This window comes from Cricetulus griseus (assembly GCF_003668045.3).
Source record: "Cricetulus griseus strain 17A/GY chromosome 1 unlocalized genomic scaffold, alternate assembly CriGri-PICRH-1.0 chr1_1, whole genome shotgun sequence".
Lineage (NCBI taxonomy): Eukaryota > Metazoa > Chordata > Mammalia > Rodentia > Cricetidae > Cricetulus > Cricetulus griseus.
The window spans coordinates 152,124,273-152,136,436 of NW_023276807.1; positions in this window are offsets into that span (position 1 = coordinate 152,124,273).

Genomic DNA, 12,164 nt, shown 5'->3' on the forward strand with positions numbered 1-12,164 from the left:
TCTAGGCCGAGAGAGTATCCCTCTATTGGAAATGGGCTCCCAAAGCCAATTCATGCTCTAGAGATATATACTAGTTCCACTGCCAGAGGCCCCATAGACTGCCCAGGCCTCCCAATTAACACCCACATTCAGGGGCCTGGCTCAGTCCTATCTTGGTTCCCCAGCTGTCAGACTGGGATGTGTGAGCTCCCACTTGCTCAGGTCTGTTGTTTCTGTGGGTTTTCTCAGCATAGTCTTGACCCCTTTACTCATCATTCCTCCCTCTCTATAACTGGATTCCAGGAGTTCAGCTCAGTGTTTGGCTGTGAATCTCTGCTTCTGCTTCCATCAACTACTGGATGAAAGGTCAATGATAGCATTTAAGGTAGTTAACAGTCTCATTATAGGGGTAGGGCATTTAAGGTAGCTGCTTCACTATTGCTTAGATTCTTAGTTGAGGTCATCATTTTGGATCTCTGGCCATTTCCCTAATGCCGTATTTCTCTTTAAATGTATATTGGAACCCTCTATTAAGGTATCTCTTTTTTAGCTCTTTCTCTCCATTCCCCCCCTGCCCCAACTCAGTCTTCCTAATCCATCAATTTCTCCTCACCCTTCCCTTCCTCTTTCTTCTACCTCCCTCCCCACTTCCCCCATGCTCCCAATTTGCTCAGGAGATCTTGTCCCTTTCCCCTTCTGGGGGGACCTTGTATATCTCTTTTAGGGTCTCTGAGAAGCTAGAGATTCTAGAAAAGCTGGTTCAGAAGAGCTAAATGTTGGGCATATTGAAGAATCTACCAGCTCTTGGAATTCTCCTGTATTTGTTACTAAAAGAAATCAGCAAAATGAAGAATGCTTACAGTCCTGAGAAGCATCAATAAAGTAATTCAGCCAATGGGCTCTCTACATGCCCTTGCCTTCTTTGATACCTAAAGAATGGCCTATTATAGTTATTGACTTAAAAGAGTGGCTTTTTCCACTATGCCTTTACAAGAAAAAGATAGGATAAAATATGCTTTCTTAGTGCCTATTCTCAATAATTCTTAGTCACTCAAGAGATATCAATAGAAGGTCTTCCCACAAAGAATGCTAAATAACCCCACCCTTTGTCAATGTTTTGTACACAAACCATTGGAAATAATTCATAAGCATTTCCATAATCTATAATTTACAATTATATGGATAATATTTTATTGACCTACTCTAAGGCAGAGACATTAGAAACTATGTTCGAGGAAGTAAAGGAAGTTTTACCTCATTGGAGATTACAAATTGATCCTAAAAATATAGAGAGGAGATTCTATTAATTAGGAAATAAGTCTACAGAAAATTAGACCACAGAAAGTACAGATCAAGAGAGATCCATATCAGACTCTTAATGATCTTCAAAAATTGCTAGGAGAGATTTCGCAGCTATAGACCATTATTGGAGTAGAAGGACATGATCCAAAAAATGTGAAAAAAACCCTAAAAGAATACAAGGACTTAAGTAGTCCAAGAATACTATCAGATGGAGCTGAAAAGGAATTGGGATGGGTAGAAAAGAAAATATGAGAAGCACATGTGGATTGTGTGGATCCAAGCTCAACTGCATTCTTGTTATATTACCATCTAGGGAATACCCATCAGGGATCTTGATGCAGAAGAAAGATATTATATAGGAATGGATATTTCTACCACATGAACAGAATAAAAAAATTGACAAGATTTCTGATTTGATTTTAAAAGGAAAATTAAGACTCAATCAACTGACAGGAATGGACCCATCAGAATTATAGTACCTTTAAGTAATGAAGATATTTCTGCTTTATGGAATGATAAGGAATATTTGCAAAGGATTTGTAGGAATTTGGGGAAAGATTTGCAACAATTATCCCAAAAGAGGGAAAAAATTAATAAAAAACCATTTAGATACTTCCACACATTGTAAGGAAAACACCAATCTCTAGAGTTCCTATGTTCTACACTGATGCAAACAAATAAGGTAAGGAGGGATATAAATCAGTAGAAATGAGTAAAGTGGATCAAAGCCCTTATAACACTGTGCAAAATACAGAATTGTATGCTATCTCACGGTACTTAATGGATTTTACAGAACCTCTCAATATAGTTACCAACTCTCAATATGCAGAGAGAGAGAGTTGTCTTACACATTGTAATTGCTGAATTTATTTCTGATGATGCAGAATTAACTTCCTTATTATGTGATTACAAGAAATAATGGTAATAGGAATAATCCCATATGTATATATCATACATCAGATCCCATATGGGTCTGCTAGGTCCTCTAGCATAAGGTAATAATGAAAATGATTGAGTATTAATAGGAACTGTGTTAGATTCCTTAGAATTTAATAAAAACACCATTTGAATAGCAAAGGTTTAAAAAAAGGATTTTTCGGTCACTTGGCAACAAGATAAGCAAAAAACGTGTTCAATTTCTTCCTTCTATAACCAACTCCTTTACCAGCAAAAAGTAAACCTAAAAGTATACATAGAAATGAAATTTGGCAAGTGGATGTGTTTCTTTTTGCAGAATTTGGAAAATTAAAATATGTGTATCATGCCATAGACACATTTTCAGGATTTCAATGAGCAACTGTTTTGAGCTGTGAAAGGGCTGATTGTGTAATCACACACCTTTTAGAAATAACGGTTTATTATAGCTATGCCTGTGCAAATAAAAACTGACAATGCTCCAGCATGTCTCTAGTGAATTGGAATAGTTTTTAAAATATGGTAACATAAAACATATTACAGGTATATCACAAAATCATACAGGACAAACAGTTATTGACAGATCTAATCAAACCTTAAATGGTATGCTGTATAAACAAGCAGGGGGAGCCAACCCTCCCAAAAGAGATTGCATAATGCCTCATTAACCTTGAATTTTCCTAGTGCTAAGGAGAAAGCTATGGAAACACAGCTATGGAAAGACATTGGACAACAGAAAAAAAAAACCTCTGAACTAAATCAGCTGATGTACTTCAAGGATGTGTTAAACTCAGAAGAGAAACCAGGATATATGCTACATTGGGGAAGGGGTTTCACTTTTGTTTCTACAGGAGAAGAAAATTTATGGATAACATCAAAGCTAATCAAGAGTCGATTTGAACAGGAGAAGCATCTTGATGATGAGAAATGATAGCTCATCTGCCAAGGTAAATCTCACAAATTGTAAGGACACCTCACAAAAGTTGGGGCAGGGTTCTGGTCTTGTTTTGCATGAAAACAAAAAAGCCCCACCCATCTTCAAGAAGCCAAAAGACATTGGACATCTAGATGCCTAAAGAAGAAAAGCTGGCTGTGGCTCATTCTTTTAAATCCAAGCATGCTGTTAAAAAGGAAAATTCAGTTTCAGTTTTATATCAGAAGAGCAAACTGGTGTGATACAGAAGAGAACCAATCTCTGAACCGTGGCAGCACGAGAGACTAGGAAGCCCAGTGCAGCTCATTTCAGTGCATTTAGAACCCTTTAAAATCTTTTCTATGTCTTATGTGGATCCACACCAGACAGTGGGTACCATATGTAGGTGGAGTTTTCTTGTCCCACAGCCTTTCTCAAATAATCACTCAGAGGCTTATATTAATTACAAATGCTTAACCAATAGCTCAGGCTTATTTTTCATTAGCTCTTACAAATTAAATTAATGCTTATTTCTTAATCTATGTATTGCCATGTGGCTCATGGCTTGATACTTCATCTGTAAACATCTGGCTCCTTTGGTGGCTCACTTGTGTCTCTCTTGACTCCCTGACTCTGCCATTCCTCTGTATCTACATCAGGCTCTCTTGCCCAATCTCTTTTTGCCCTTCTATTGTCCAGTCATTTTTTAAAATTAACAATGAACATAAACCATAGCAATAACCCAAAACATTTCTCAGCTTATCTTGCCACAACTGAGTGGAATTACTAGTTTTGTTTGTATTCAATAACTTTTCTGATATTAAAAGACATTTGTTCTCACGTTTCTAGGAAAAATCATCTATGTAATTGTAGCTAAAAGTGGGACAGACACAGATAAAATCAAAGGATATTCTAGGAGAGCTGTTTGTGTGACTGTTGCTGTATGTGATGTAAATGCTACTGAGACTCAGCTGTTGGCCTATAAAGAACTTTCTTTTATAAGGAGAGTATCACTATGAGAGAGAGAGAGAGAGAGAGAGAGAGAGAGAGAGAGAGAGAGAGAGAGAGAGAGAGAAGAGATTGAGGATGCTCTTTTCCTCACTAGACTCTGATTTGGTAGGGAAATTAGAAAAAAAGGGAAGCTGAGATAGAGATGTTGTTTTGTGGCTTCTTAGTGTCAGTGGAAAACAAGCAAAATTTCCTCCCTTCTACATTAGTATCTTCATTGATATTGCCATGGTTTCAGACTTGTATATGCAGGCAATTCCAGGAGAACCTGTTTTACCATATATTTCACTGCCTGCTATTTACAGTCATGCTGCCCCCTTTCATCATATTCCTTGAACTGTATTTACAGGAACTGTGATACAGATGTATTTTTTAGGGTAGGGCTTTCTTTTTCTGTGATGGCTCTCTGTTGTAAAATGTGGCAGTCACATTGTGGTGATTTGAATAGGAATAACCGTCATAGGCTCATACAGTTAAATACTTGTTCCTCAGGGAATGGCACTATTGGGGGTGTGGCTTTTTTGAAGTAGTTGTGGCCTTGTGGGAAGAAGTGTATCCCTCTGTGATTTCAAATGCTCAAGCCAGGCCCAATGTCTCTCTTTCTCTTCCTGTTTCCTACAGATATGGATGTAGAACTCTCAGTTACATCTAGAGCACCATGTCTGCCTCTATGAAACCATGCTTTCTGCCACAATGACAATGATTTAAACCTCTGAACTATAAGCCAACCTAATTAAATGCTTTGCTTTATAAGAGTTTACTATGATCATAGTGTCTCTTCACAGATATAGAACATTGACTAAGACATACATTTACCTATGGTTATAAGGATAAGATTTAGAATACAATAAGGAATTATGCTGGTCTAGCAAAGTGCAAATAATACATTTTTCCTCCTAGGGTCAATAATGTCACTAGCCAGAGGAGGCTGGCTAGGTTTCTGGTACTAGTCATAATTTCCCTTCAGCCACAGTATACCTCTGTGCTGGCTAGACTTTTGTCAACTCGACTCACAAACTAGAATTATTTGAAAGGAGGAAAAATCAACTGAGAAAATGCCTCCTTAAGATCCAGGGGTAAAACATTTTCTTAATTAGTGATTGATGGAGGAAAGCCCAGACCACTGTGGGCCATCCCATCCATGGGCTGGTGGTCATGGGTTCTATAAGAAAATAGGCTGAGCAAGCCATGATGAACAAGTCAGTATGCAGCACTCCTCCATAGCCTCTGTGTCAGCTCCTCCTCCAGGTTTACTAGCATATTTGAGTCCCTGTCCTGATTTCCTTCATAAATGAACTGATGGGGAATGTCCTTTTGTATGATGTATGTATGTATGTATGTATGTATGTATGTATGTATGTATGTATGTTTCTCTTATTGGCTGAGGAATAAAGCTGTTTCAGCCAGTGACTTAACAGAGTAAAGCCAGGCAAGAAATCTGAACAGGGATATAGAGAGTAGTAGGCAGGGTCAATTAGATACCATCTAGCTGCTGGGGAGTCAAGATGCCAGGACATCACTGGTAAGACAAGGCCACAGATTAATAGAAATTGGTTAATAATTAAGAGAGAGGTAGCCAGTAAGAAACTTAAGCCATTGGCTAAACAATTGTAACTGATATTAAGTCCCAGAGTGGTTATTTCATTAAGGGACCTGGTGGGAAGAGAAAGAACCAGAGCAGTAGGACCCAGAATAGATGGAGGAAATTCTCCCATTGCAATTAAGAGTGATACTGAGTTGTAGGCCAAGTAAACCCTTTCCTCCCCAACTTGATTTTCATCATGGTGCTTCCTCACATCAATAGAAACCCCAACTAAGACAACCTCCTTTCAAATGGTTGGTCAGGGTAGTCCAAGTGATTCTTCAACAATATGGACTACTGATGCAGCCCTTGTTTGACTCTTAAGGGTTTTGAATGGGACCCCACTTCTGAAGACATTACACACTTAGGACATACACCTCAGAAGATTCTACCTGGATCTGGCCAGTAAGCTTCTTCCTGAAGTCTGTCTTCAATGGTTCCAGAAAATACTATAAGCTCTTTCAAGAGAGGAAGCAATTAATCATTCTTCCCTAGCTGTATTATATCTGACCATGCCTCATCTAAGTCGTTTTCACTGTAGAGCATTTCCATAGGATTATTGTGTGAAGGGATTGGAATACTATTTTGACCTTATATGTTTGTATTTTTGTATTGTGATATGGGTATGTGGACTTTTCTCACCTGTTTTATGTATGTTGTAATAGTCTAATCTGCTTCAGTCTGGGTGCTTATAGGAGATACAACCCTGGAGCTAGGCCTTGGAATTTGGGGAATGTTGAAGCCTAAGATTCTGTTGAGGTTCCCATCCCAAGCCTGCACTGCATGTCAGGAGCTTTGTCTAGAAGTATGAAGATAGCTTTGGTGGGCTTCTGGTGTCACTCACTGGAGAAAGCCACTTCAGGAGCTCTATGATTGGAATTAAGCATGGGAATTTGCTGATGGCACAGGAAGGCTTACTTTTGGTTACCCTCACCTGGGAAAGTCTGTGTGGCAGCTGTGTGGTTAGACCTGAAAACGTAGGAATGGTGCTGTTGGGCTTGGGCAACTTAACCAGTAGCCAGTGTAGAAGTCTGCAATCAGTTCACATATTCTTTTAAATTTTAGGGTTTTTATATGTGTGGGTGTTTGGCCTGCATGTATAGACTTGTATACCACTTGTATGCATGGTGCATGGGAGGTGAGAAGAGAGCATTGGAGTCCCTGGGACTAGGGTTAGAGAAGAGAATGAGCCCCCGTATAGGAAAACCTAGGTCCTGGAAGAGCAGTCGGTGCTTTTGACTGCCAAGCTATCTTTCTAGCCCCCCACTTTACATTTTATTTAATGAAAAGACACAAATAAAAAAAAGACTAAATTTAGAAAGATTGTCCTGCTGGTGAAGTCATTTGCCTCCAATCCCTATGGCCAGAATACAATCCTATGTAAACACATGGTGGAAGGAGAGAACCAGTTCTCTGGACTTGTCTTGTGACCTCCATACATATGCTCTGGTATGTATCAGCAGAACTAAGATCTACTGCATAGGAATATTGCTGCAATGTAAGTGCTTCTGCCAAACATTTCTCTTCCTCTCTGGTTTATTTTAAGGACAGAACAATCAAGTAGTTAAAGTCTAACTTTGTGTGTTTTCTTGTAAATCAATAATTTTTTAGCTTTTGTTCATGTGAAATTAAGATGACTTGAAGGTTTTAGTTTGCTTACTATCTCCTTTCTCTTTTACATTCACAACCACTTAGTTTACAATCTCTTTTAGTTAGAAATATAAAAATGAAGTAATGCAGCTGTGTCAAAATTTATCTGCCAGTTTAAAATATACTTAAATATTTTGACATATAAAATGAACATAGCATACAATTCATGAATTCAAAAGTTCAGTGTTTCACAGTAAATCCACAGAATTATAAAATTGCATTTTATTTGTTTAAACCAAGCTTTATCATTTTGAAAATTCTTTTTTCTTTGTTTCTATAACAAAATACTTGTGTCATACTACAATGCATGGAAAAATGCTATATTTTGCTCATGATTCTGGTGGTTGGAAAGCACAGACAGCTTGGAGTTAGTAGCCAATGACAGCTATTTGTCTATATAATTAAAATGACAGAGAAGTGAGGTGTGAAGTGTGTGTGTGCTAAAGAAGCCAAGTATGTGAATTACTTCATAGCAGTTTATTATAACAGTAATTACTCTAGTCTTAACCGATCCAAGATACTCCCAGGAGAAATTTATAATTTGAATGCTTAATCATCTATTGAAAATTCTACTGCTTCTCAGTCTTATTACAATACCAAAGTTTATCATGATTTTCTGTGAAGACAGGTCATATTCAAGCTGTAGCACTCACTACTGGAAATATGATTCTAATGATAGAGACACGAATTGTCGTGGTCTTAAAGTTACTTTGGTGTGTTTCATAACAGAACTCTGGATTTTTGCAGAATGGATGCCATAGTGGAAGTACCATTTAGGCCTTGGAACCCAGCACATAGGCAGCAACACCTGAGGAACAACAAGAAAAAAAGCAAACAAAAACAAAACAAAACAACAAAACAAGGACAAAGGCCTAATCCACCGAAAGCCTATAGTTCGGGAAACTCCCTAAATGTACTAACATTGCCTTTTGGCTTCTGTAGTTCCACTTCTGACTGTTTTTGCTAACTGAGGTGTGTCAACACAGGATGTGGCTTTTGTGCTTCAAAATTCAGCCTGGGAAAGGATTGGGACTTCAATAGGCCCCCAAACTCCTAGTTTGTTGTCCAGCTAGTGAATGAAAGCTTACTATTGGCTTGAACCCATGCCTGAGTAGTCTTCCATGGTGGATACCTCACAATATTTTCACAGGTGCTGGGCATATTTTCTTCTGAATATAATTATTTCAGACACTATGAAAACATTCTACTCAGACTTATCATTTGCAATGTTATTGCTTATTAGTAGTATGTATAAATACATGTATGTATTTTTTTTGCAGATTTTTTATTTGAATTAGAAACAAGATTGTTTTACATGACAATCCCAGTTCCCTTCTCCCTCACATCCTCCCGACCATCCCTCACCAACTAAAACCCTACCTATCACAAATCCTTTCTGTTCTCCCAGGATGGTGAGGCTTTCCATAGGGTGTCATCAGAGTCTATCATATCCTTTGGGATAGGGCCTAGGCCCACCCTGGTGTGTCTTGGCTCAGGGAGTATTCCTCTATGTAGGATGGGCTCCCAAAGTCCACACCTATGCTAGGGATAAGTACTGATCTACTACAGGAGGTCCTGTAGATTTCCGAGGTTTCCTCAATGAAACCCATGTTCCTGGGGTCTGGATCAGTCCCATGCTGGTATCCCAGCTATCAGCTGGGGAGCAAGAATTCCCCGATGTTCAGGTCAGCTGCATCTGTGGGTTTCACCAGCCTGGTCTGGACCCCTTTGCTCTTCACTCGGCCTTCTCTACATCTGGATTCCAGTTCAGTTCAGTGATTAGTTGTGGGTGTCTTCTTCTACTTCCACCAGCTGCTGGATGAGGGCATTCGGGTGGCAAATAAATCAATCATCAATATCATTATCAGGGGAGAGTATTTAAGGTAACCTCTCCTCTGTTGCTTAGATTGTTAGTTGGTGTCATCTTTGTAGCTCTCCAGACATTTCCTTGTGCCTGACTTCTCTGTAAACCTGAAATGTCTCCCTCTATTATGGTATCTTCATTCTTGTTATCTTATATTCTTCCCCTGACTCAACCTTTCTGCTCCCTCATGTCCTCTGCATCCCTCTTCTTCTCCCCTTCTCATTCTCCTAGCTCCCTCCCCCCTCTTCCCGTGCTCCCAATTTGCTTAGCAGATTTTGAACCTCTCCCCTTCTCCAGGGGACCATGTATGTCTCTCTTAGGGACTTTGTTTATTAACTTCCTTGGCAGTGTAGATTGTAGGCTGGTAATCCTTACTCTATGTCTAAAATCCACATATGAGTGAGTACATACAATGTTTGCCTTTTTGTGATTGGGTTACCTTGGTCAGAATGGTTTCTTCTAGTTCCATCCATTTTCAAGCAAATTTCAAGATTCCATTGTTTTCTTTTTTCTCCTGAGTGGTACTCCATTGTGTAAATGTACCACATTTTCTCTATCAATTCTTCAGTTGAGGGGCATCTAAGCTGCTTCCAGTTTCTGGCTATTACAAATAGTGCTGCTATGAACACCATTGAACATATGTCCTTGTTGTATGAATGTGCTTCTTTTGGGTATATGCCTAAGAGTGGAATTGCTGGATCTTGTGGTAGACTGATTCCCATTTTCTTGAGGAGTTGCCATATTGATTTCTAAAGTGGCTGTACAAGTTGGCACTCCCACCAGCAGTGGAGAAGCGTTCCCCTTCCTCCACATCCTCTCCAGAATAAACTGGCATTGGTGTTTTTGATTTTAGGCATTCTGACAGGAGTAAGATGGTATCTCAGAGTTGTTTTTATTTGCATTTCCCAGATGGCTAAGGATGTTGAGCACTTTCTTGTGTGTCTCTCAGCCATCTTAGATTCCTCTATTGAGAATTGTCTATTTAGTTCTGTACCCCACATTTTAATTGGATAGTTGGTGCATTGGAGACTAGCTTCTTGAGTTCTTTGTATATTTTGGAGATCAGCCCTCTGTCAGATGTGGGGTTGGTTAAGATCTTTTCCCAGTCTGTGGGCTGCTGTTTTTTCTTGCTGACTCTGTCCTTTACCTTACAGAAGCTTCTCAGTTTCAGGAGGTCCCATTTATCAATTGTTGACCTCAGTGTCTGTGCTACTGGTGTAAAGTTCAGGAATCGGTCTCCTGTACCAATTCGTTCAAGGGTATTTCCCACTTTATCTTTTAATAAGTTCAGTGTGGTAGGATTTATATTGAAGTCTTCGATCCATTTTGACTTAAGTTTTGTGCAGGGCGAAAGGCTTGGGTGTATCTGCAGTCTTCTACAGGTCCGCATCCAGTTATGTCAGCACCATTTGTTGAAGATGTTCTTTTTATTCCCTTGTATAGATTTGGATTGTTTGTCAAAAATCAGGTGTTCGTAGGTTTGTGGGTTAATATCAGGGTTTTCAACTCTATTCCATTGGTCTACCTGTCTATTTTTGTGCCAATACCAAGATGATGTCAGGACTATAGCTCTGTAATAGAGCTTGTAGTCGGGATGGTGATGCCTCCAGAAGTTCCTTTATTGTACAGGGTTGTTTTTGGCTATTTTGGGTCTTTTATTTCTCCATATAAAGTTGAGAATAGTTTTTTCAAGGTCTGTGAAGAATTGTGTTGGGATTTTGATGGGGATTACATTGAATCTGTAGATTACTTTTTGCAAGATTGCCATTTTTAATATGTTGATCCTACCTATTCTAGAGTTTGGGCGATCTTTCCATTTTCTGGTATCTTCTTTAATTTCTTACTTTAGAGACTCAAAATTCTTACGGTAAACATCTTTCACTTTTTTGGTTAGTGTTACCCCAAGGTATTTTATGTTGTTTGTTGCAATTGTAAAGGGTGATGCTTCTTTGGTTTCTTTCTCCACCAATGTGTCATCGGTATATAGTATGGCTACAGATTTTTTGAGTTAATCTTGTATCCTGCCACTTTGCTGAAGGTGTTTATGAGCTGTAGGAGTTCCCTGGTCATGTTTTTGGATCACTTATGTAGACTATCATATCATCTGCAAATAGTGAAAGTTTGACTTCTTCCTTTCCAATTTGTATCCCCTTGATCTGCTTTTGTTGTCTTATTGCTCTAGCTTGAACTTCAAGGACAAAAATGAAGAAGTATGGAGAGAATGGGCAGCCTTGTCTTGTCCCTGATTTTAGAGGAATTGCATTGAGTTTCTCTTCATTTAATATGATGTTGGCTGTTGGCTTGCTGTATATTGCTTTTATTATCTTGAGGTATGTTCCTGTTATCCCTGATTTCTCCAAGACCTTTATCATGAAGGGGTGTTGGATTTTGTCAAAGGCTTTTTTGGCATCTAGTGAGATGATCATGAGATATTTTTTTCTCAGTCTGTTTATATAGTGGATTACATTGATGGATTTTCATATGTTGAACCATCCTTGCATCCCTGGGATGAAGCCTACTTGATCATGGTGGATGATTTCTCTGAAATGTTCTTAGATTCAATTTGCCAGTATTTCATTGAGAATTTTGCATCAATGTTCATGAGGGATATTGGTCTGTAGTTCTCTTTCTTAGTTGTGTCTTTGTGTGACTTGGGTATCAAGTTATTGAAACCTCATAAAAAGAGTTTGTCAAAACCCTTCTGCTTCTATTGTGTGGAATACTTTTCAGAAAATTGGTGTTATCTGTTCCTTGAATTTCTGGTAGAATTCTGCAATGAAGCCATCTGGCCCTGTGTTTTTTTTTTTTTTTGGTTGGGAGACTTCTGATGATTGCTTCTATTTCATTAGGGGTTATAGGTCTATTTAAGTTGCTTATCTGTTCTTGATTTAATTTTGATAAGTGAAATCTGTCCAGAAAATTGTCCATTTCCTTTAGATTTTTGAATTTTG